The sequence below is a fragment of the Plectrocnemia conspersa genome, unplaced genomic scaffold (assembly GCF_051122295.1).
Source record: "Plectrocnemia conspersa isolate PC_06_02 unplaced genomic scaffold, ASM5112229v1 ptg000002l, whole genome shotgun sequence".
Taxonomy (NCBI): domain Eukaryota; kingdom Metazoa; phylum Arthropoda; class Insecta; order Trichoptera; family Polycentropodidae; genus Plectrocnemia; species Plectrocnemia conspersa.
Genome location: NW_028277166.1, coordinates 7,170,275 through 7,194,383, shown reverse-complemented (window position 1 = coordinate 7,194,383; position 24,109 = coordinate 7,170,275). Strand labels below are relative to the sequence as shown.

The 24,109-nt window shown below is 27.9% G+C and overlaps 1 long non-coding RNA gene across 2 annotated transcripts in view; it reads right to left on the bottom strand.

Moving 5' to 3' along the window:
- Positions 1 to 24,109, bottom strand: part of LOC148237501 (uncharacterized) — a 93,487-nt gene that overhangs the window by 24,454 nt on the left and 44,924 nt on the right. The window lies entirely within an intron of this gene.

Sequence of the window (24,109 nt, the reverse complement as noted above, 5' to 3'; positions counted from 1 at the left end):
AACACGGTTATTCTAACAAAATTACTATTTAATTTTTAGGATCAAATATTAAATGACAAACAGCAGTGATTTGAAAATTAAAGATATGCATACCAAAGTTAATTAAACATATTACAATGGTAGTAATAATAAAAAATCAAATATTAGCGTAAAAACAAAGTTACATTTTATCCACTATATATTATAGTATCGTTTACAGTTATTTTCAGAAGTAATGAAAGATCGAATGTCATTTACGTATGGCAAACAATTAAATTATTACAATTTATTAGTTGAAGAAAATATGCCAATCTACGTGTTTAGTCCTCTACGGTAACTTCGGCTAATTTTGTTCTTCAGTTGTCGTTTAAATTTTATTTCTGGATTATAAGTTTACCTTTTAATAAGGTCTTATTGTTTTTAATTTTTTTTCAGAGGGAATGATTTGATGAGTTATATTACGACAACGTAGAATTGGTATATATAAACAGAAAGTGAATCATCTCATGTGGAAGTCACTATCAGCAAGAATTTTTTTTTTAAAGAACATACTTCATAAGTTTGCTGTAACTGAATATCCTGAAATTGGCTATTCCAAAAGAAAAATAATTGCACAGGACAAAAATTGATAAAAAAATCTATGACATAGATACATATTTTGTCACATCAGAATTAAAAATAACCCACTCTTAGATATTTTGGCTATCGACTATTCCAGGTATTCATTGTAAGATCTCGTATATTAGATAACATCCAAGAAGCAACTCATTTATAAACTGGCCATTTGCTGATATATACATATATTGCGAGTCGTTGCTCGGAACGGTACGATCTAGGTGATTTTTTTTTATGCAATAATGATTTTATTTTATTTTTTTTATATACCTTGTGTACACAACAACTAACTCACTATCCTAAATATTATCAGTAATTATTAAATTAATTTAAAAATTAAAATATCTACATCCTTGCCAAATTATTATGTCATATCATTGTCGATTCTCTATGTAAGTATTGTGTACATAGTTTTTATTCTTTATAATTATTTTTTAAAACCCATGAGCGAGCAATAAGATGATTATGCAAAAATGGAAGCAAAATTCTTCTGGTAAATAACAGACTGCATCACAATCATTGTGAAAGATAGTATCCCCAAATATCAATAGATAAAAAATTACGTTTTATTAGCATTTGTATAGTTTGATCGATATTAACTAGTACTAAGTATATATTACATTTTCACGATTAAAATGTACCTAATTTATTTTCAATTCGAGTAATTATATTAAGTCAAATCTAACGAATATGTGTATTAAATCGGAAGCAATGATAATGTTTATGTATTGTAAAAGAAAAAAACTCACTTGCTGGCCTCGGAACTCAAAATTTGTAGATTTCAACACGAAGATGTTTTATGATTGTTTATATAGTTTAATCAATGTATTCTTCTTATCCTCACACACATAGTTAATTTGCAATCCGAACATTTATATTCAGTTAAATCGAACAACGAACATGAGAAGATAATGAAAATTACTGTCGCGTAGCAAAATTATTTATAACTGTCGGCCATCTTGTTTTATATTTGAATGCTTATTTTTCATTGGTCGAAACAACAGAGTTCATTACCGGGCATATTCAATTTTTATTTTTATTATTATAATTAAATATATTTCTTTTGTTTATTTATATTATTATATACACCGTTATAATAAGCAGAAAATTAGCATAGAATGTTTCATTTTTACGGCTTAGAACAATTATATATAAGATATCGAGTGTGTAAAATTCTATATAAACTGCATACTAACTTATTATTAACACAGTCACATTATTAAATTAATTAATTTGAAATAAGATATTTTAATATAAATTAACAGAAGTATATTTTATTGAAAAACATTAATGTAAATAATTTATTACAAATTACCATTGATAATATTCGTCACAAAAATTCTAGGAAAATTATATTTTATGTATTTTTTCGCACAATATTATTAATTTATATAAGAGTGCATTAATTATATTATACACAATGTTTGCTACTTTTAAAATACATACACAAACGCATTAATTAAATTATGATTTTCTTGTTAAAAATTAACAACTACATTTAAACATAATATATAATTTAAAGTTTAATTTACACTACATTAAATTATTGTATAATACATCAAACTGTCAGAATCTTTGAAACATGTGTGCTTTTATAGCATCCGAAAAATCCTCTTAATGTTAAAGGAATACTTTAGCATTTTATAGAACTCTCGTTCGGCTATTTTTATAAATGTCAACGGCGTGTCAAGAAGAAAGCTAACACGAAAAAGGTCTTAGGCATGTCAGGGGCGTCATATAGGATTTAGGACGAAATCGACACATCCATATGAGGTCTGACTATATACAGATGATCTCAGGATCAACGCGATTGAGCATCGAGTTCCAATCTCGATAATGAGTGGACACGATTGCATGCCTTTGATCAGCAGAAAGCAATAGCGTCAGATTACCAGTGAAAGGGTCCAGTTAATTGGCAAAACTGGCCCCGAAGCTATATCTAATACCAGAAACTCTATTTCAATTTCGCCGGAAATTTTGGTTTGACGTTTAATTTAATATGGCAAATATATCATTATTAGTTATCATATTATATTTATTTTTTGTGATAAATAATAGGGCAGATTATGCAGCTATAAAACTTTCGTTCAATGTTCGCATTTGTATGAATATCCCTCTATTGAAATTGAACTTTTCACTGCAAATATTTGTTTTACAAAATAGGTCATGAGCAAATTAATATTATGTACCTTTAAACGGGTCAAGGAGGGATAAATACGTATTTACCTGTGTTTGAAATTCAATATTTAATGAAGCGTATTTTTATCAGTAAAATATAATATAGCCGTTTAAAAGAGCAATTTAATATGACTTTACAAATACGCTTATTAGCAGTTAGGATAAAAAATCATGCATTTAATAAAAATACAGAATTGACTAAAAACAATACACATTTTTTAATTGATAATATATCGCAAAACAACACAAACTTTTTGAGGTTACTTCAGAATGTACTCCTGGGGCACCGTCAACGCACTTCCAATCTTAATCATAATTTATAAAATATTCGTTTATGACTCCAAATTTTTAAGCATTTAATATTTCCTCAAAAAATTTACAATCATATATATATATGACAAACCATATCAACACAGCACCATTAGATATAAAAAAAAATATTTTGGCATATTTCGCAGAAAATAAATAAAAAAAATAATATATATGTAATATCACAGTAACTGATTGTTAACTCCTACAGTGTAAGTCAAGCGTGCGTGTGATTTGGATAGAGAGTGGAAGATGTGACGTTCACTGCTATAAATAAAATACAACTTTTATTGTTTTCTCAGGGTTTCATGGTAACACACAAATTTTATTTTACATGAAAACTGTTGTGTAATCGTTTGCTTATAGGTGTATGTACGTGACGTTTTGAATAAAATTTAATTCCCATGAGAAAACATGTAAGCATTACATGCATTATTAAAGAGACGACAATTCATACTCATACAAAAATATTAACCAAACAGGTCGACCACATCGCATATAAAAAAATAAAAAGTAAAACTATAAATATCTCTCTCTTAAGTCCCCGAAGAAGTTCAAGTTTCTTATTTTGTTAAAGGTGTTTATTGTTAAAGGTGTTTATGTACTTTGACCTAAACTTAACGTATTTTATGTTCTTTTATTATTTTTATTTTTGTAATTCCTCTTAATTTAGCAAATCAATCGTAAATTGTGATAATGGTAATTAACCAGCAACCAATGAAATGTAAATATATATGTTTATAAAAATGTATTATTTAATTATGTAATAAACAAAAATTAATAATAAGTTTCTTATTGCTGCGGAGCCAACTTTCATAGAAATATTATATAACAAAATTATTCTTCTGCAATATATCGCTCGTGCAAATAAATATCTGCGAGCACAATAGCGTCTCACATTGACAATAAACACGATTCGTATTTAATTCTCGCCTTCTCACGATAGCAGAACATATTGCTAGTTTCACAATTAATTATCACTGTTGTGAAGTTTCAGAGAAAGCGACTGTTTCACGTCACTTCGGTGGGGCAAAGTTTTGAATAAATTTCGTCACAGTGATGCACAGATCGCGGAGTAAAGCTTGCAACAACAAAAAGGTGCCGTCGTTACCAGGATTACCGGGAAATTGGTTTTGCATCTCGACCGAGAGATCGTTGTGGTGACAGTTTCACCCAATAAATTATTTCTTAGAATTTAAACGGCAATTTGATGTTTCAAGGGTTTATGTTTTTAATACGTGATTTTTATTTTATATAATTAAGCTTGTGGTAAAATCAGTCTCAATATGAAATTGTTAATGAAGTCCTCTTTATTAACATAGACTGTCGTATACCACATTCAGTATTTAGTGATGAGATATAATACAGTTGAAAAGTGAGCGCTAAGCCAAATAAGTTTGAAAATATCTGCGGTACATCATAAATTTCAGTATTAAATGAATTTAATTAAAATATTTAATTTTTTTTACGAAAATCTTCTCAAAAAATCACATTGTAAATTTTTGATATTTCCAACAAATAAGAGTTTGCCAACCAATTGCAGATATATATTTACAACGCGTAAAATTATTTTTTATATTACATGTATTGTGAATTATTGAAAAAAATCAGTGTTTTAATAATTTATTTAAACATTTTTCTAAAATTAAATTTCAGTAATTTATTTTATATTTTATTATAAATTTTTCGGCTTTAATAAAATATTTTATAAAATAAATATAACATATTTTTTGTTATATTCATATACGTACTCAATATTTAATTTATAAAAAAAATATTAAATAAATATAATGTTTTTTATTTATTATTTATTCAGTTATATATGTAAATAAACAACTATCTGGAGTACCGCAAAACAGTGAAATATCGACTGCCGTACATGTACGGCGATACCGCTCAAAGAGTTGAGATTATTTAAATATGTTGTAATATCTACCATAAATGCCAGTTTCATAAAACATTCTTTATGCAAAAGTTGTGAAGCAGAATTTTATTGCTTTGTCAAGAAAATATCTTGATAAGATGTGCAATACATGTTTTTTAATGAAATAAATAATAAAGAATACATTTTATTTTTATTTTTAAATAATTTGCAACTGAGCTGAAAATTAGCAAGTCTGTTTAAAATCACCGACCGCTGATTAAAACTATTGTAAATGTTTCAAATGAAAAAATACCCTAGGGCCTAGATCTAAGCCATTTTAAAGAAAAATTCATGTTATCAATATAAAAGCAAATTTAATCCTGAACTTTGATTCTCGTTGTAATTAAAGTAGCAAAGTATTCCTGTATGAATAATTTCCCTTTATTTCAATTAGTAATTTTTATTTTACCAAATAATTATTAGTTGTAAATTTATTTTTACTATCTAAAATTTGTACCATAAAAAATAAGCATGAAACAAGTAAACATAAAGTGAATAAGAAACTTAAGTAGTAGAATGTTGAACTGTAATTGAAAATAAATATAAATCTAGAAGTGAAATCACCAGAGGACATACAAATCTTTCTAAGAATATAATTTAACAGTCACAATATATCGTTCCTTGGCATTTAGAAAAATACAATAATTGATGATATTGTATTCAATATGTACACAAATTCACAAAATAATTCAAACAACACCATAAATGATCCCTTTGTCAATTCCAGGCTTTGTAGCTGCGCCTTTAGAAAAATATTTTTAGTTAAACTTCAATATTTTTTACACAATCAAATAAATACAACAAAGATGTTTACATTTATTTTTGTAGCAATATTAATTAATATAAAATATTTTATATAATAGATAAGAATAGCTGTACAACATCCATTATTCGTTTCTTCGCAGTTAAAAGCCCTATTATGATTCGATACAAAGAAGCAAAATATGCTATATTTGAAAGATTTTTACAGATCATTGTATATATTTTTATTTTTTACCTTTCAAAGAGCTCTAAATATAATATAAAAATATGAGCACATATTATCACTTGAATCGTACCTTCTAAAAAAATATTGAAGAATGCATAAAAAATAATTCAATCTTACATATTTATAAACAAACCCAAACGTATTCTAATGTAAGTTCTAAAATTATTATTAGTCTTAGAACATTCGTTAGGTAGGTGTGGGTTTGAACAGATATTTTAGAGAAGCATATTAGCGCCTATCAGTTAAATTATATTTTCGCTATTAGAAGTATATATCTACTGGTAAAAATATATTTAGACTTAACTATTGGATATATCACTTTACCAAAAAATACACACGCTGTAACATTTATACATCGGATGTAAATAAATAATGATGAGTATGTAAATACATATGTATATTACTACATATAGAAAGTTGAAATCATATAATTTTACTAGCATCTGCCAGATAATTCATATTTTCACTATTAAATATATATATCTACCAGTGAAAATGTATTCCGATTTGATTTTACTGAAATGACATATTTAAAAAATATTTTTGATTTGATTTTTCTAGATTTTATTTTAGGAATAAACACATGTCACTCAATTTATTGTTTATTAATTTTTCTGTATTAAATCAAGTTGTCAAATTACCGATAATAAATTTATATAATTCAGCTGGTGCTGTTGTTGAATTTTCGTTATTTCTTTGCTCCTTAGGTATTCGATCTAAATTTGCATATCGAATACCTAAATTTACTGCTACTAATTTACATTCGTTGAATATTTCCCCCGTGTCTAATATTTTTTAAACGTTCTAAAAGCAATAAAGTCAACAATAATTTGCAAACAAATTTTAACACAAACGGAGCTGCGTCAAAAAACAACAATTTGTCCCTTTGAGTTATAATGTTTATTGTGAAAGTGGGTGCTATTGAAGGCAATGTTCCGCTGCATTAAAAGCTAAAGGAACTTATATCTGAAATACATCAGTATATAGGTACATCTCAAACAACTGTATTTGAGGTCAGTTTTAACTTTTTATATAAATATATTCTTGCTTTGATTTTTACAAAGTTGGGTCCCTCACGGAGAACGGGCCTGGGAATTTGTCCCCCCCCCCTCCTCTTCGGCAGGCCTGGGTGTGAGCGTATCATACGTAACATATAGTCTGAGGTTTTGTATTTGTAAAGTATAGTATAGAATAGTTTATGAATCAAACCGTCATGTCATACAGCGTCGAAAGCTTTATCTATATCTTACATTAAAAGGACCGCACTATTTTTTACACTAAAATACAGTATTATGTGTGATTTTAGCGGAAAACTGTTCGTTAAAAATTATATTCCCCAAAAATTCCGGTGTCGATTACTAATTGTAACTGTAGGATACTTTTTAATCGAATTAATTTTGGCGTTATTACAAATGGTTGGGTAATACCCAAAAGATAAGCAAGCGTTAAAGATGCTTGTTAAATAATGAATGCAAATTCCAAGATGGTGTTTGATCAACATCTAATTTTTCAATTCCAGAACTTTTTAAGTGATATTTAAAATTTACCGTGGGCTATTTTTACGAATAAATTATTATCTACTATGTATGCTTCAATTTTTTTTTATTGAAATATTTACTTTATTTTCAGTTTTAGAGTAATGATTTTTTTTAATACTGATAGATATTAACAATGCATATTTTTATTTAGGATTAAACTAAATTTTAATATTTATATACATCTAAAAATATGCTTTAATTTTTCATATCTGAATAATAAATACTGTAAGTTGCTTTATTAATTTAAATTAATTTACAGTTCAATCTAAATGTCAGATAAAATATGCATACATTATGTATTTAAATAAACGATTTCATATTGCGTATACTACTATTAGATACACTTTCTAGCTACGTTTATTACATACATATTAACATTGACATTTATATTCAGTATCTCTTAAATATTACACGATTGTCACATGTTAGATATATAATTTACATATTATAGTTTAGAATAAATGTACGTTCATTTTTTTTTTGATTGACGTATAATTACACGTTAGTTGCAGATAACATTATAAATTAAAAGGCAGAACAAAGACGTTAAAAACTAATTTTTTCCATCTTCTTTCGCGATTAATTTAAACCTCATAAAGACTACTTAGTTTCTAGGTAATAACTAGACGGCTTTTTATGTCTGATACCATAGAGAGGCTTTTCATAATCTGAAAAGCCTCCCCGGGACTCGTTCGCGTCAGTACGTAGTATATACGTGTGCTTTGTGCATATGACATTTAACTGCTCGGTTAAAGCGCGCAAACTATTCATTTTTCGCTGGAGTAAAAATATCGAATAATGCCCGATTCGGACGTGTTTTCAAAAGGTATTGTTTGCCAGAGATTTCGTTATTTAAACTGGAAAAAAATTTGCGAGATAAATTGTTCATCTGAAATATAGAGCCGATACCAATCAAATTATGCCCGAAGGAAATTAAATTCTTCATTTTAAAATAGGCACCGAAACGGATTTTACAATATGATCGAACTAAGTGGAAATAAAATGAGATGTTTTACGGTGAACGATTTTAAGATTGTATCAATGTTTCTTGCAAACAACGTTGAAAGCCTTTCAGATTGTTTATCAGGGATGAAAGTGGTAAGCCTGTGTCTACAGGATGTTTATTTATATTAAAATATAATTTATGTATTATTTTTAATGGATTTCATATATATGGAAGCTAATATTGCTATTTTAAGAAATGTTTCAAAAGTTTCCACTTCAGTGAACATTTCTATTGAAACAAAAAGTCGCAGGGATGCTACGATGTTACCTGCTCGAGTAATTATTAACTTTTTAATGAAAAAGTTATATTTTATAAATTCTCCATTATACGTAAATATAATATATTTAAAGAGTTTAAAATAAAAATTAAATAACGATGAAAAATATGTATTTCAACTTTAATTTTTTTTTTACAATACATATAAGAGCTAATGCAACGAATTATTTTATCTAATGAGTATTTACTGTTAAAGTTTATAATGAAAAAGTTGTATTATTCGAAACAATTTTAATTTACATACACATGAACAAATAATATTTATTTTATTTTTTGTACAAATAATACAATCCTAATAAAAAAAACAGGACATTTAAAAAGTAAAATATAATAATTTAAATTAGTATTATACGTATACTGTTTTTAAGACTAATTAACGATACACTACTAATAAAAACTTTTGCATACCATAAAACGACAAGCCATTAAAATGTATGTGCTCTAAATTTTAGGTTTCAATTCGAGTAAATAAACCCTAGCTCTAATTTATTGTACATATACAAAATACATCATGTAAAATCTTACATAATCTAAGTAAATAACACTGGATGCATTGCGTAATCAGAATCAGAATAAAAGGCGCATTATAAAAGCGTGAATACCGAAATCATCAATCAACAGTCAACCAATAATGTCACAAATAAAAAGCAATATATTATCGGCCGGTGTACAGATTAATTTCCGCCGGCCGATATTTGGCATCTGACACCCCTCGACTCAAATCCCTGGAAGTTTTGACATTCCATGCAAATTTTATTATTTATATCAGATGGTCGTGTCACCTAAAAATTGAATATATGAATTATAAAAATAACACAGTATCATATATTTTTAGCGACACTTTGCCGTTAACATTTAATTTATTCGTTTCTGCGAAAAACGAAGTGTCGCGTCACTTACTCATTTGACACCTTTTGACGCAAACAAGAAATAAAACATGCATGAATGACGAACGAGCACACTCGACTATGCGGATGGATGATCGATCGGTCATTACTTGCATGTTATACATACATGACCGACATTCTTTCAAAGTTCACTTTTCAACTCCTTGAAGTGAGCAGACAAGAAGTGTGTTTGCCTTTTATAAAGTCACACAAAAAGGGCACGTACTGTATAGAAAAGTCTGCCAAACGTTCGACAAAACGTCAATAAACATCACTATGCGAAAACGAAATCGTTGATTTTACAGCTCCATCTTGTCCTGACAACTTTCAGAAATATCTGGTGAAAGTTTTGTATTGCTACTTATATATAATATTATAATAAAAAATAAATAAAACAAAGGTATAAACTCATTCGAATCACGTCAGAAGGATCAGTAATTATTTTTATTTTAATTATTTTAATGCAAAGAAATATAAAATTGTGATAGTCATTGGGATGTTGTTTTATTCACATTTTTATGGATAAGAAATATTTTATTTAGTTAGATTTATATTTCAAAAATATTTTTTTGTTTTAAAATCGCTTTAAAAGTGTGATTTTTAGTAATCGTAATGATATTTTAGATATAAAAATAAACATATAATATGGTTTCAACTATGACACATAAAAATATCAACATTTTAATAACCTTGGCGAAGAGATAAGAGATGACTCATTGTAAATTTCAATGTGTCATCTAAACTAACTTAACCTCTGAATTTGACAAAAGACAAAATCAATTTTAAAAAACTTTTGACTACAAATCCACAGAAATGGCCCAATCGTTACTTAAGGAGACTGCAGCAGAAAAAAAATAGAAGCCAGTACAGTACCTATGTTCTACCCAAAGAGAACTGACGGTGCTAACGCGTCTCCATAGATGCCGCATTACCAGAGGGCCTGTGCCTCTCGGATACTGTGCATTTCATTGGCAATTAAGAATAATAACCATACACGTGATATAATTTATAAAAATAAAAAACATAAATGCTAGAACATAACTACAGTTCTGTATTGTAATAAAATAAATTATACACATAGCTTTGAGATATATTTTACTAAGAAATAATAAAAACAACTTATTAAAAAAATACAGGAATACTAAATAATATCATTACAATAAGATTTATTTATTTTTATATTAAAAATGCTCTATATTTTTAATAATATTGAACATAAAATTTATTTTTAAAATATTAAAATTCACTACATCGTGAAAGTAAAAATATTTTAATCAAAACAAAAATGTTTTAAATATATATATATATATATATACAATATATAAAATAAAACGTTATTTTTAAAACACTTATCTTTATGGCAAATTAATTGTGTATAAAAGTCTTACATTTTATGCACAAATTAGAGAGATCGATTTTAGAAAATATTCTATGCTATTTATGTTTGTGATCGATTTTGGACAATATTTAGTAGCATTTATATATTTTTGCTCATAAATTGCTCAACCGGGCTTTGTCCCGAGCAAAAGCCGACGATTAGCTTTATCTTTAAAAAAATATCATAAAACAGATATGTTATAAAATTCATAATTCTAAATGCATATGGCAATTACTTAATGCTAGTAACTAAAATAAAAGACTGCTTTCCATTATTAAAAAAATATCCAAATTACCAAAATTACCTAACGTCTGTTTTTTGTGTTGAAAGTTAAAGATAATGATTACTATAGCTCGATACATTAAAATGTAATATAATAATCAGATATAATCCTCAATTTTGAAATACCATAATATTATTGAGTTACATTTTAGGAATTCAATCATTAACATTATTACTTGATGTGTTTCTTTAGGACCCCAGACAATCGTTATTATAGTAGACTCTTTAAAGGGGTAGTAAATTCTCTAAAACTTAATGAAACATAGTTGCAGCGTAACAAGCAAAATAATCAGTTATGCATATCCGTAAAAATGTATATAAATGCTATATATTAATTGTGTCTTAACATTTGTATTATAACGGTTGGACCTTACTTTAACAAAAAAAGTTAGCACTGCAAATATATAACTTTATAATTGTATTATACATTTCAGAGAATAACCACGTTGACAAATGTTTGATCTATTGTGATGCAATTACATTCACCAAAAATATATGTATATGACAAAAACAAAGAGTCTGTTTTGCTCCGAATCACCTGCATTAGTCAACGGATTGCGAATTAGAAGGAATGTTAAAATCCTTCACACTTATTATCGAATCAGTACAATAAATATTAACACCTACATTTGTTTTAGTAGAAATTCCGAATATCCAAGTAATATTCATTAAATTTTTTATTAATTTTAATTTTAGTTTTTTGCTCCGGAACACACACACACTGGTATGACCTACTTTTTCAAACCAAGGGATACTGGTAAAGCTCAATTTTAAATGACAGACATATCCTCAAATTTAATATAGGTAGTAGTTTAATATTTATATTAAGTTACTACTACATTTTATTATTTATTTGTTCATATGTATTCAGTTACAACTAATTAAAAGTATACAACCGCGTGCTACTGTACAGTGTACTATATCACATTCAAATTTAAAGTTTGTCTAGTACATTATGCGAACAACAGGCAACTGCTCACATAGTTTTAACTATGACAAAAGTTGCAAATACGAGAAGTTGAAATAATACAGCGACGAACCTTACGTAAAATATGATTTACTTGATATGGTAAATAATATAGATAAATATATTATACAAATAATATTAAGTATTTCAACTTAAATACTTAAATTATAGCATAAAGTATTAGCATTCAAAGCATGAAATGATAATAAATATAATCATAATTTTATTTTACACCGAGAAAAATGAGAGTAATAAAAAAGGTTCGCGTTTAGATGTAAACAAATTATAGCTCATTTATTAGATCTCAGACCTTTTAAATTACCTTTTTGTGTACAATTATCTCATGATGTTTGCGGAAAAGGAGTTTGGGCTTTTAAAATGTACGAGGAAAACAATCACAATTGTTTCACATTATTAAATTAATATAAAAGCATTTTCTAATTACAACTTTTAAAAAAGGCAGCAAAAATAGAAATATTAGTATATTAATTGATACAATACACCAGTGGAAAAGTTGCTAAATAGCACATAAAAGACATACGTTTGAACCCCATATGGATCTTGAAGATCATAATTTGTGATTTGTAAGTGTGTGTGCGCCATTATTATATTAGCAACAACAAACAATATGATAAAAAATAATAGAAAAAGGCAAAGACCGTCACAAGTATCAAATTAAACAAAAAAAATCTTTCGAGTTGTATTAAAAAATATACTTGTGCATAAGTATACAATAGACAATGCATCTATCCCGCGTAAAAACCGCTATTGTAATCTAACCTTTGCTATAACTACCTTTAAGATTTTTTTTTATTTATTAAAGGCGTGAACATATTTCGTTAGTCGTATATGCAAGCGAAACAATTAGCAAACAAATTTCGCTAATGATGATTCGTATCAAAAATTCAAAAAATCTGACAGTTACCTTAGGAGACGACCACACACATCAAAAGCAAACTAAAACATGATTGGAGATGAAAGACATCCAGACCGAGACAGTGAACAAACAACAACAACAAACAGGAGAGACCTCAATGGATCATTCAAAGGATATCACTTTTCTACAAGCGCCCAATCTAATATTTCGCTTTGGTTAATTGTACAACTTAACAATAAACTGTTACCAGCTTGTTTCGGCGTATTTTGGCTGCAAAGTCACATCCCTTAGGCCTTAAAACCCTAAGTTTATTTATAGATATTGAGCAAAATGAAAACAACAACGATATTTATAAAACTGACAAAATACTAAACATTAAAATTGCACAGCCGAATAAAAAATAGAGATCCTTCAATGTATGAGGTTTTAAAATTACGGACACATAAAAATCGCATTTTTCACGTTTCATCACATTAAACTTAAAAGTGTCGAATAAAAGGCATGAATAACAATTTTAAATTCTGTAGCTGCGGTGAAAAATATCTAGTTTATAAAGAACTTTAAAAAAAATCCTGTACTAATAATTAAGAAAAAAAATTATTGAGCCAGAAAATCCTATAGAAGAAATGTTAAGCAAAGCATTCTTTTCTTTATATCGAAGAAACTATTCAAACGATTAAGCAAAAAAAAAAACTCAACACAAAATTCAGAAAACTATAATATGAAAAAAAAAATAATAAAAAATCTTGAAGAAGTAAAATCAAACTTGATGAGTAAAATCAAAATTCTATCAAATTTACTCAACGCCACTAATATTTAAAATGAACAGTAACCAAAATTACGAAAATATTAACTTGGAACGCCAACGGACTGAAGTAAAAAACACAAGAACTTAATAATTTCTGCTAGACCCCAACATAGATACAATGTTCTCTAAAATACAATTTACTGTAAATGCTAGATAAAAAAATTATAACTATAATATATGTTTATTATACGGAGCATCCAGATGTTATCGCCTATGGAGGGACAGCAATATTAATTTTATGCTTGATTAAACATTACAAAAAATATAAATATTATTTAGATTAAGACTTCCTGCAAGCAATCAGCATCAAAATGGAAGGTCAAATAGGCCCAATAACCTTCACGGAAAAATAAAGCTTCCTAAACATACGATTAAACAAAACAAAGAATTTGTGAAACAAATTCTTTGTTGAATAGGGACTATATTGCAATACATATTATACAACAAATATTGTGGGGATCGTGATCTCAAATTCCTTTTCCTAAATGTCCTCAATTGTACTTAGCTATGCAAGAAAATAACCAACTTCAACAGGAAAATCTACGTAGATATGTTTTATTAAATTTTCTTGATCATGATATTCGTTCATGAGGATGAGTATCGTTATGAATAATTATTATAAAATCAATATATGTAATAATAATAATAAAAATATTTTTTAAGCATTATATTTTAATTAATTTATTCAAACGTCACTATGTTTTGCTTCTTCTGTATTTATAACGACAATTAAGTATGGCTTTAAAAAATACAGAAAAAAAATAAACAACAGTTAAATACAGTTAAAAAATGTTTTCATTTCTACTTGCCTTGAATCTCTACATTTCAAATATATCTCATATATTCTAAAAAAGGCAATTTCAAAGGTATACTGAAACATTGTATACATTGGAAACACTGTAAACTTTGCGTCAATCATTCTGTGATTTATCGCTCGGCGCAGATGCGCTTCAGTACTTGACGAGTTTAAAACCTTTCCTAAAGATTTCATAGCAGGTTTATTTTATTTTAACACAGCAAGCGTTGAAGGCAGTCCTCATCTAAATCGTATCACTCGCTTTGCAACAATGATGCATCGGCCGCGACAACTTGTCGTCCTCGATGTAAAACTCCCGTCAGACGAATAATCGAGTTATTTCCGGTTTTACGGATGAACGGAAGTATGTCGGGAGGTGAAAAGCTGTCAACCTTGGACCGAGAGAAGCGGATGAGACTATAAACCGGATGACGGCGAGGATGAAAGATACGACGAGATTGGTGGTAACGTTTAAAATCGTATTTTGTTATATATGATTCACCATAGTAAACTAGATATTGATAATAAAAATTACGAAAAACTAAAAAAATTATAATTTATAATGAATCATTTTAAAGAAAAACTCAATTTAAGAAATATTGTAATGTATAGCATGCAGTCTTAAATAAAAAGACTATACAAAAGCTGCACATTTTAGTTATTTTATTAATCATCAATAAAACTACTCCTGATTACTTTATATCTAGCAGTATGAATTTAGAATTACGAATAGCTTTATTATTATTATTAAAAACCATAAATAAAATCGCCCGTATTTAACATATTGACCGCGATTTAATATTATGATTGAAAAAATATAAATAATATATAAAAAATCTCAAACCAAAAAATCATGCAAGCGTACGTGACAATCGGAGACAACTTGCAGAGGACAATTGATGTCTATACAAATACAAAAGTGACAAGCAAGTATCCAGATTTTTAAATAGCTATAAGAAAAAATGCTTATTAATATAAAGGTAATATATAACAGCAAAGTTTATTTCAACCCCAAATTTGGCAAACTACTTAAAGTAGAAAAAAGTCAAGCACATATAAAAATGAGTATATAAGAGCAAGTATAGCATACTCACGACCCTTCCTGTCGGAATACACTTTCATCAGAATCTTACATCTAAAACTTATACAAGTTAGAACTTTACTTTTATATTACTTTGCTTCTAGCTTGAGACACGCGAAAATTCATTGAACGCGCACCAAGCGGAGCTACGCCAAATATCAATTGAGACTTGAAAAACCAAGGAAGCAGTTTTTTCCCGCTTTAAGTCAAACCTAGTTTGAAATCCATGAATCTAATATGATCTTTGGAAAGCAAATGCAGACAACGTAGGTGCAATAACATCTTTAATATTGCATTAATCGTACAAAATAAAATAAAATTAATTTGTGATAATAATAACTTTGTATTATATAAAAAGATTTTCGCAGACGTTGCTATGACTAATTATTGGAAAAATAAGATTGAACTTCTAATGTGAATCTCAACTTTTAAAAGCCAATTAGCTGCCATTTCCACTACCCTAAAAATTGTATTTTGTTCTTTACTTTTATTTGCCACAAATCATTATTATTATCTATAATAAATATAGCCAAAACATTAACTGAAATCACACGCTTTTTAACCTTTGTGTAAGTTTTATTTTTTGCTGAACCTTAATTATTGTAAAATAATAAATATATACCTATATAGTATAACTTATATTTTATGTTATGTTAAGTTATTATTATTATTTTTTAAATAAGCTATTTGATAACAACACCAGAAGCAAACTATTAAAAATATAATTAGTTTTGCACCTTAAGCAAGAAAAATGTCATATTTTTAATCTCAATTTCATTCCCGACTTTAAAATACTTTTTTTTAATTTGTCTCGAAGCAAATATTCAGGCACAGTATTTTTGTAATATAAATCTACATAAGGTACCATCTATAAAAACAGCAAATGATTATTTTTGAAAACAACTTATGAAGCATAAAAATGCCGATAATTACAGAATAAAACTATAAGTAAAAGCTCATTTTAAACTCTTTTAACCTACGTAATATAACATTAATTAATTTCACAAACTTGTATCTAATAATCTCTGACAGATTCACCAAAAATTTTAATGAGGGATATATGAAACGTATTGATTTATAATGAATCGATACTTTTAATATAATAAAGTAGTTTAAAATTATTAAATCGACGAGTAACATAATTTAAAAAATTAAATAGAGACTGGATATTATTATTATGATTTTCAGTACTTTCTTAACTAATTTTCATTCATAGACCCCCACCAGTGGCATGAGGTTCATGCATGCGGTAAATGCAACGCATGGTTTGTAAAACCATTCTAAAAATTAAATATAATGAAAATCAGCTACAGACAACCATACCGAGGGAGCGGCTAAAGCCGACTGCAGCGCGGGTGGCGGGTGGTCTGGCTCAATTCAATCAAGAATCAATTACTTACGTAATCAAGTTTACATCTTATAATTTTTTAAGACTGAGTTGCTATTACTTATTAAGTGGGCCAGTTAAAAATGTGGTTATTAGAGATGCTACTTTAAAATTATTTAAGCTCACATTTGATGTTTTTGTAAGTAAAATTAATATATTGGTTGTCTCTTTCATTAAAAAAAAAATAAAAAATAATTGTTAAAGCTGCAATACACATTTTTTTCTTAAGTGATTTATTTGCCTTTTACAGTAAATTTACTACATCGAGTTTAAATCATTTACTCCCTTGTGGTTACTATTGATTGATCTGTTTATAGGTTTTTTATTTCTATATAAGTCACTGACTAATGTGTTTGCAAATAATTAAAAATGTAATTAGATTATTAATTTCCTTATGTATCTACTAACTATTGAAAGTATGTATGTACATGTTATCAATACACATTATATAACAATGTATATAAAAAAGATAATTACTATTCTTTTATCACATACATATACGTATTAATATACTATCAAGGGTTTTAATTTTTGTTTTAGTTGAATTTCTGGTTTTTAATAGAACTGATAATTTTAATTCAACTCAAGCAAAACATTGAGTATTCTAGTATATATTTTTTTTCAATCACCGCCGTGAACTATGAGCCATATTTAAGCAAAATTTCTGAAGCATAGCGTCGAGTTTTTTTAATAGTAGTACATCTTGCAGATATATACATACTACGTACAACAAGAGACTCGCATAATTTGATGAACAGCCTGGCCCTGAATCGGTTAAAAATAAATTTGAAAGCATTCCTCGTTTTCACATGACCGGTTTGTTTTCGGTCGGGAAGGGTGCACGCAGCTTCCACCGCACGACAATGGAGCTTAATCCCGAGCAATTTTCCGAGCTTCATTGAATAATAAATGTAGAAAATAGAAGCTGAAATAAATCATAAATACATATAGTAATCGTATTATAGAAAGATTTAATGCAATCGGTCAAAAATCAAACAGTAAATAAATGTATAAACTATTTATACCACGCAATAAGAACGAGCTGAAAAACACAGGTCTTAAGAATAAAACATCGATATTCACAATATTGTTGTAGATTTTAGGGGCAAATATAATATTGTCAAAAACTTGACAAAATTACAAATGCAAAAAAAGTATGATTAGGATCCAAAATGACACATTCAAAATGTTGAAATATTCAGATAGCATTGCTGTCATTGATAAATCCTAGTAATTGATAACCAAAGATTTTTTAAATTTGAGAAAGTAGCATATGTGATGATTCTTACTTAATACAGTGCCTAAAATAAATATTTGTGTATGTGCATCAATTCGAAAAGACTGACAAATTTATAAAAATGGTAACTTTGATTATTGCTACAAACATAAATAAAACAATAATATATAATACGGTATTATTCATCTTATATTCAGGGAATAAAAACATTGCAAAGCAACAAAAGCATAAAGGACGCTTTTGTCGTACGCACTTATGTCGGTGCGCTATTTTTACCGCGCGTTTTTAACACCGTGGTTTTTTCCTCCGCGCTTTTGTAACAAGGCTGTGATTGTTACGTCCAGTATTTACAATACTGCGTCCAGTATTTATCCTCGAATCAGAAAGTTGGACTTGTATTAAAAATAGCAAAAATGTATTGCATATATTTAAAAGGAAGGTTCTGCGGTGTCAAATTAAGACCATTAATGAGAATTATAAATGCTTAATATAACTATTTTCAATAGTAAATACTTAATTAATTTTGATCAAAATCACCCAAATTAACGAAATTTATTAAATAATGAACAGAGCCTGTGCTATATCAGTAGTAAATAATAAACATCCTACGGTAATGTACTGGTACGAAAGTTCGGTGCATCTCATAAGGATTATCTTTTGCGAAAGCTCAAGCCGAACTTTGGCGCTAGAACTTTTTACTGCGCCGTTAAACGAGCGCCTCGACGAGAATTTCAAATCAGAATTGTTATTAAAATAGTAATGTGAAAATTTTTGATGAAAATAATTCTCTAAGTGCAAATAAAGATAGTAACACAAAATATAAATATGTGGTAGTTTTGTATTACCGTTAAAACTGTGGGTATCATCCACCAAATAACAGTTTCAGTTTCAATTTTTGAATTATTACTACTTTTTAAAATATACTATTTAAAGTATATTATCTACCAGAGTTTGCCAAAGAAGATGGTATCTTTTAAGATTCATACAAATCAACATTATACGCGAAACGAGTAGCAGTGAATTTTGTTTCAAGACTAAAGAAATTGCTGAGCAATTGATTGAGAAAATTTCAAGCAATCCAGAATTGCTTGAAACAGGTGATGAATCATCGTACCAAAGAACCAATCGTTTTAATAAAAGTGCAATGAAAAGTCAAAGTCAAAAAAGCACGTCAAGTTTGATCAATAATCAATGCTCGCTTTACTGTATAATTTTATTATTTAAACGGTATAGTCCATTACGAATGTTTACCAGAAATGTAAAAAACAATATTTTTTTGTCCAAATACGACATCTTCCATATTTTTTAGGTATGACCCTCTGCATCTCTTTAACGTTTCCACAAATTAAGAGGACAACGTTTTATGAGAAAAGCTATAAGACTAGAGAAAATATTGCATAGCAATAATGTTTTTTGGATGGAAAAAAACACTGACATCAGAATGGTAAATACTTTGAAGTAAATATTTAAAAAAAGGTATGTTCTAAACAAAGTCCAGAAACATATAAATATATAAACAGGCAGCACGTGATAAATAAATAATATAAATAGTATATTAAAACTGCAAGTTATTAAGTTTTATGAATTAAAAAGCTCTTCTTTATGTAGTTTTTAACTTTTTATCGTCATGCTACAATGGCGTACATAAGTTTATATTTATTAATGGATGCTTTGTAAACAGACGCCGTGCGACTCTAACTTTCCGCTTTTAACATAGTTACATAGCTACAGGATTTTAGTGTAAAGTTTACAGATTACACGTATCATTAAAAAATATTATGCCCTTTTAATAAATATTAAAAAAAAAATTGTTTATATTTTATGTCATTCGTACGATTTGATGGAGGATAAAAAATACCTTTCACATTATAATTACGGCAGATCGAGATAAGGAAACAGCACCATTACCTTTTGTTTGATTAACGAGCACCGATAATGTCAGACATGCCGATAAACAATTTTGCTCTAGTGAAATGACACATAGAATTAATTTCGTTCTACTTCGGTATAGTAGTATATGGTAAAAATACAGAATAATTTAACCGAAAAAATTTTTAACGTATCAGAAAACAGAGACAACAAATACATTGCCATATAAATAAAATATTATAGATAATGTCATTAAATAGTGAATTAACTAATGAACTTATTTTTTATATTAATATTAGATCTCTATTACACACCACAACGAAACGTCAATCATACCTAAACCATAGTTTGTGGTTTGATAATTATGTATTCTACATATACAACCAGATACTTGGGGTGCCCTGATTAATTAATTAGCGCAAATCTAAAAAGTGGTTAACCATTTGAGATAATAATGGCGTCAAACGAAGCTGCACTCCTATAAGCATATGAGCTTTTCCAAAGCTCGCCACTACGGAAATGATCATTATCGATATTGCGGACGGAAATCGACGAGTTTATTGGCCGGAAGTCGATTATATCGGAATTGCACGTCTCATATTAACCCACATACGAAGTTGGCATGTAGCGACTCGTGATTGCTCACTTTGTAAAAACAAGCAAAATGTTGACTTTGAATATTTTTTTCATGAAGTGAGCTTCATTGAAATTCACAAAATAAATATTTACTTTAAAAGCGACGTTAACATTTTTACATTTGACGTCATATCCACATTTTAGTGTGGTAAATAATGAATGATTTTGCTGAATGAAAATTTAACATTAACAATGATGAAGCAAATGTTTTAGTTTTTATAGAATACGTATTTAATTTTTAAATAATTTAGAAAAGTATTAAATTCTTTATTTATTTAATAAATTATGTAAGTGGGGATAAAAAATAATTTGAGAAAAAATCTGATAAACTAAGGTTCATGAAAATCTTAACTGAAAATTTAAAATTATATTGAAAAGTCATTTAAGAACTACATATATATAAACATAATTTAACTTTACGACAATATTACAATTATTTTATTAAAATAAAAATATATTTGCGTGGAACCCGCGTCTATTTTCAATGTTAAGTTGCAAAGTTTTATAAATCATATACATTAAATAATTTTGAGTAGAACTCTTGACTTTAAATGTGCCGACTGTGTCGATTCGGCGTAAGCTTCGCTGAATACAAGTTCAATGATAAATTCTCGCGTATTTTAAATTCGAAAGTAAAGTTCAAATAATATTTTTATGCTAGCGCTCCGGCTAAAATACCATAAAAAATGATATTTAATCCACATGAACCTATAATATTTTTTTTTAATTTAAGGCTACCCTTCTTTAATTTCATTTCTCAACGTCTATATTTATTTTTGATCCCCTGAGCAATTTAAATGATTTTGTATGGAACTAAATGTTTGTTTTTCATCTGATTAAAGTTTTTACGTTTGGAATTGCAACTATGAAATTGTTACCTGATTGCTCGGAGATGGAATTTTGAGAATTTGGGATTGCAAAAATATAGTATAGATTAAATAACATGTTTTCCAAACTTATTTTGTTATTATTTTGCCTTCGATATATTATTTTTGCTTAACGTATTTTTAATGATTTATTAAATATCTACAAAAAATAAGCTATATTAAATATTAAAAAAAATAATTCTTAAGCCAATTGATGTTAAAGTCTATGAAATCAATTTATAAGTTTAATTTATAATCATATATAATTTAATTTTTAATCATAATTTATAATAATTTCTATTGTATTAAATTCACATTTATAGGAAAGACAAAGAAAATAATACTTAACATGGAACCGTACATTAAAAAAATTATTTATTTAACCCCAAGTACTAAATATTATTTTTGTTGCGAAATATAGTTCAACAGTTTTTTTTTCAGAATTGTTCAATAACAACTAGTATAAAGTGAAAGCATACAAAGGCACTTTACCAAACAAAAATACGAGTTAATCGTCATATTTGCAACACCCAAGACTTTGTAAAGAGCAAATAAACAATAACACGCAAATTATCGTAAACCTAACCGCAGCAATTACCTTTATGTATTTAGATTATTTTAAAAATACGTCGCAATATGATCATTTTTCAACTAACCGAACAGTATTATTTACCATATTTAGAAGTGAGCACAGTGGTTTTGTTTATAAAGAAACACCCGGCAGACATACTTTTGCTCCACAAGCCTTTCCAATGAAATTGTATTTAAATAATTTGTTAATCATAATTTAAATAAAATTTGATTCATTGACTGAAAAAATAAGTTTCGGAAAATAATAAAAAATATTTAATTCCATCAAAATATAGAGGTATATATATATATTTAAATTTCAGTGAACCAGGCTGTGGACAAACCATGGAGCTTCTGGTGCTTTTCTTTCAGATATATTTTGTTAATTGGATTTACAAGTGTTGTTTATGCACACAAGTATTTTTAATGTTGAATTGATATAAATTATTTTAGTAGCTTTTTCATGCTTTCACATTTAATCTGGTGTTACATAATAAATCAAGATATTTTTATGTATATTTATAATAATAAATTCTCTTAAAATATTTTACGTTTAAAATTTAATTGAATTTTTTATACAATAAATTGAATATGACATAGCGATGAATTTTAGAAATCCATATCGAGAACATATTACATCTGCGGCATATTAGCGCTTCTCAAATGTGAAAGAAAATAAATTTTACGAACATGCCGAACACGCGAGGATAATCTCTGCGAGAAGAATACGAAACCGGAAGGAGATGAGGGGATTTTAAGGAGGCGTAAGGAGGCCAAGACCCTATTAGAGTCCTTTGGGCATAAATGACACATCATCAAATCCAATCAAATAAGATTTAACAGCACTCCGCGGGAGGCTGACACGTATCGACGGTGGAGAGGGGAGGTGGCTGGGAGGAAATTCTGAAAACATTTATGAGTACGAAACGTGCTTTGCCATAAATTTGCTCGAACGTTCGCGGTTGAAAGGTTTTCGAAGCTTTCCCCATACTTGCTAACAAGCTTTCGACATAAAACACATACATCCATTATTTTATTCGCTCACTCAATGAAAACACCAACTATTCTAGGAATGTTGATCTAATGCCAACATATTAAATTACTCTGATTATAAATTTTAATTTATAATGACACATTATAATACTAAAAGGACGGCGTACTGCAAAATGATCCCTTTTCAATGTTAGCAATGGCTATAAATTAATTTTAGGTGTAATCCTTTGGGGGCTCATTAATAATAAATAATAATATTTTGTCATTCTTGCTATTTAATATTATTTACTACATTAATCTTAAACATAAAAAATATACACTATTAAGGTGATTTTTAAACTATTGTGTATCCGAGGCCTATTATCAATCTGTAAATATTTCTTTGGTAAATGATAGACATTAGCCCAAAGCGTTGCAACAGGTTAAAAACAAGTAATACCTACAAATAAGTAGTGAAGCATTAAACTCAAATGTATGTGAGATTATGAAAATCTAGTAAGACTCAACCTGTGATGATCGATTGAAATTATATTTATTTAATAATCACAAATGTCGATATCCTAGATGGGATATAAATAAAAAAGCACTAGAGTTAATATGGGATTCGAACCAAGGTCTTTCAAGTGTTAGTCATTGATTTATATAACACTGATCTTTTGTGA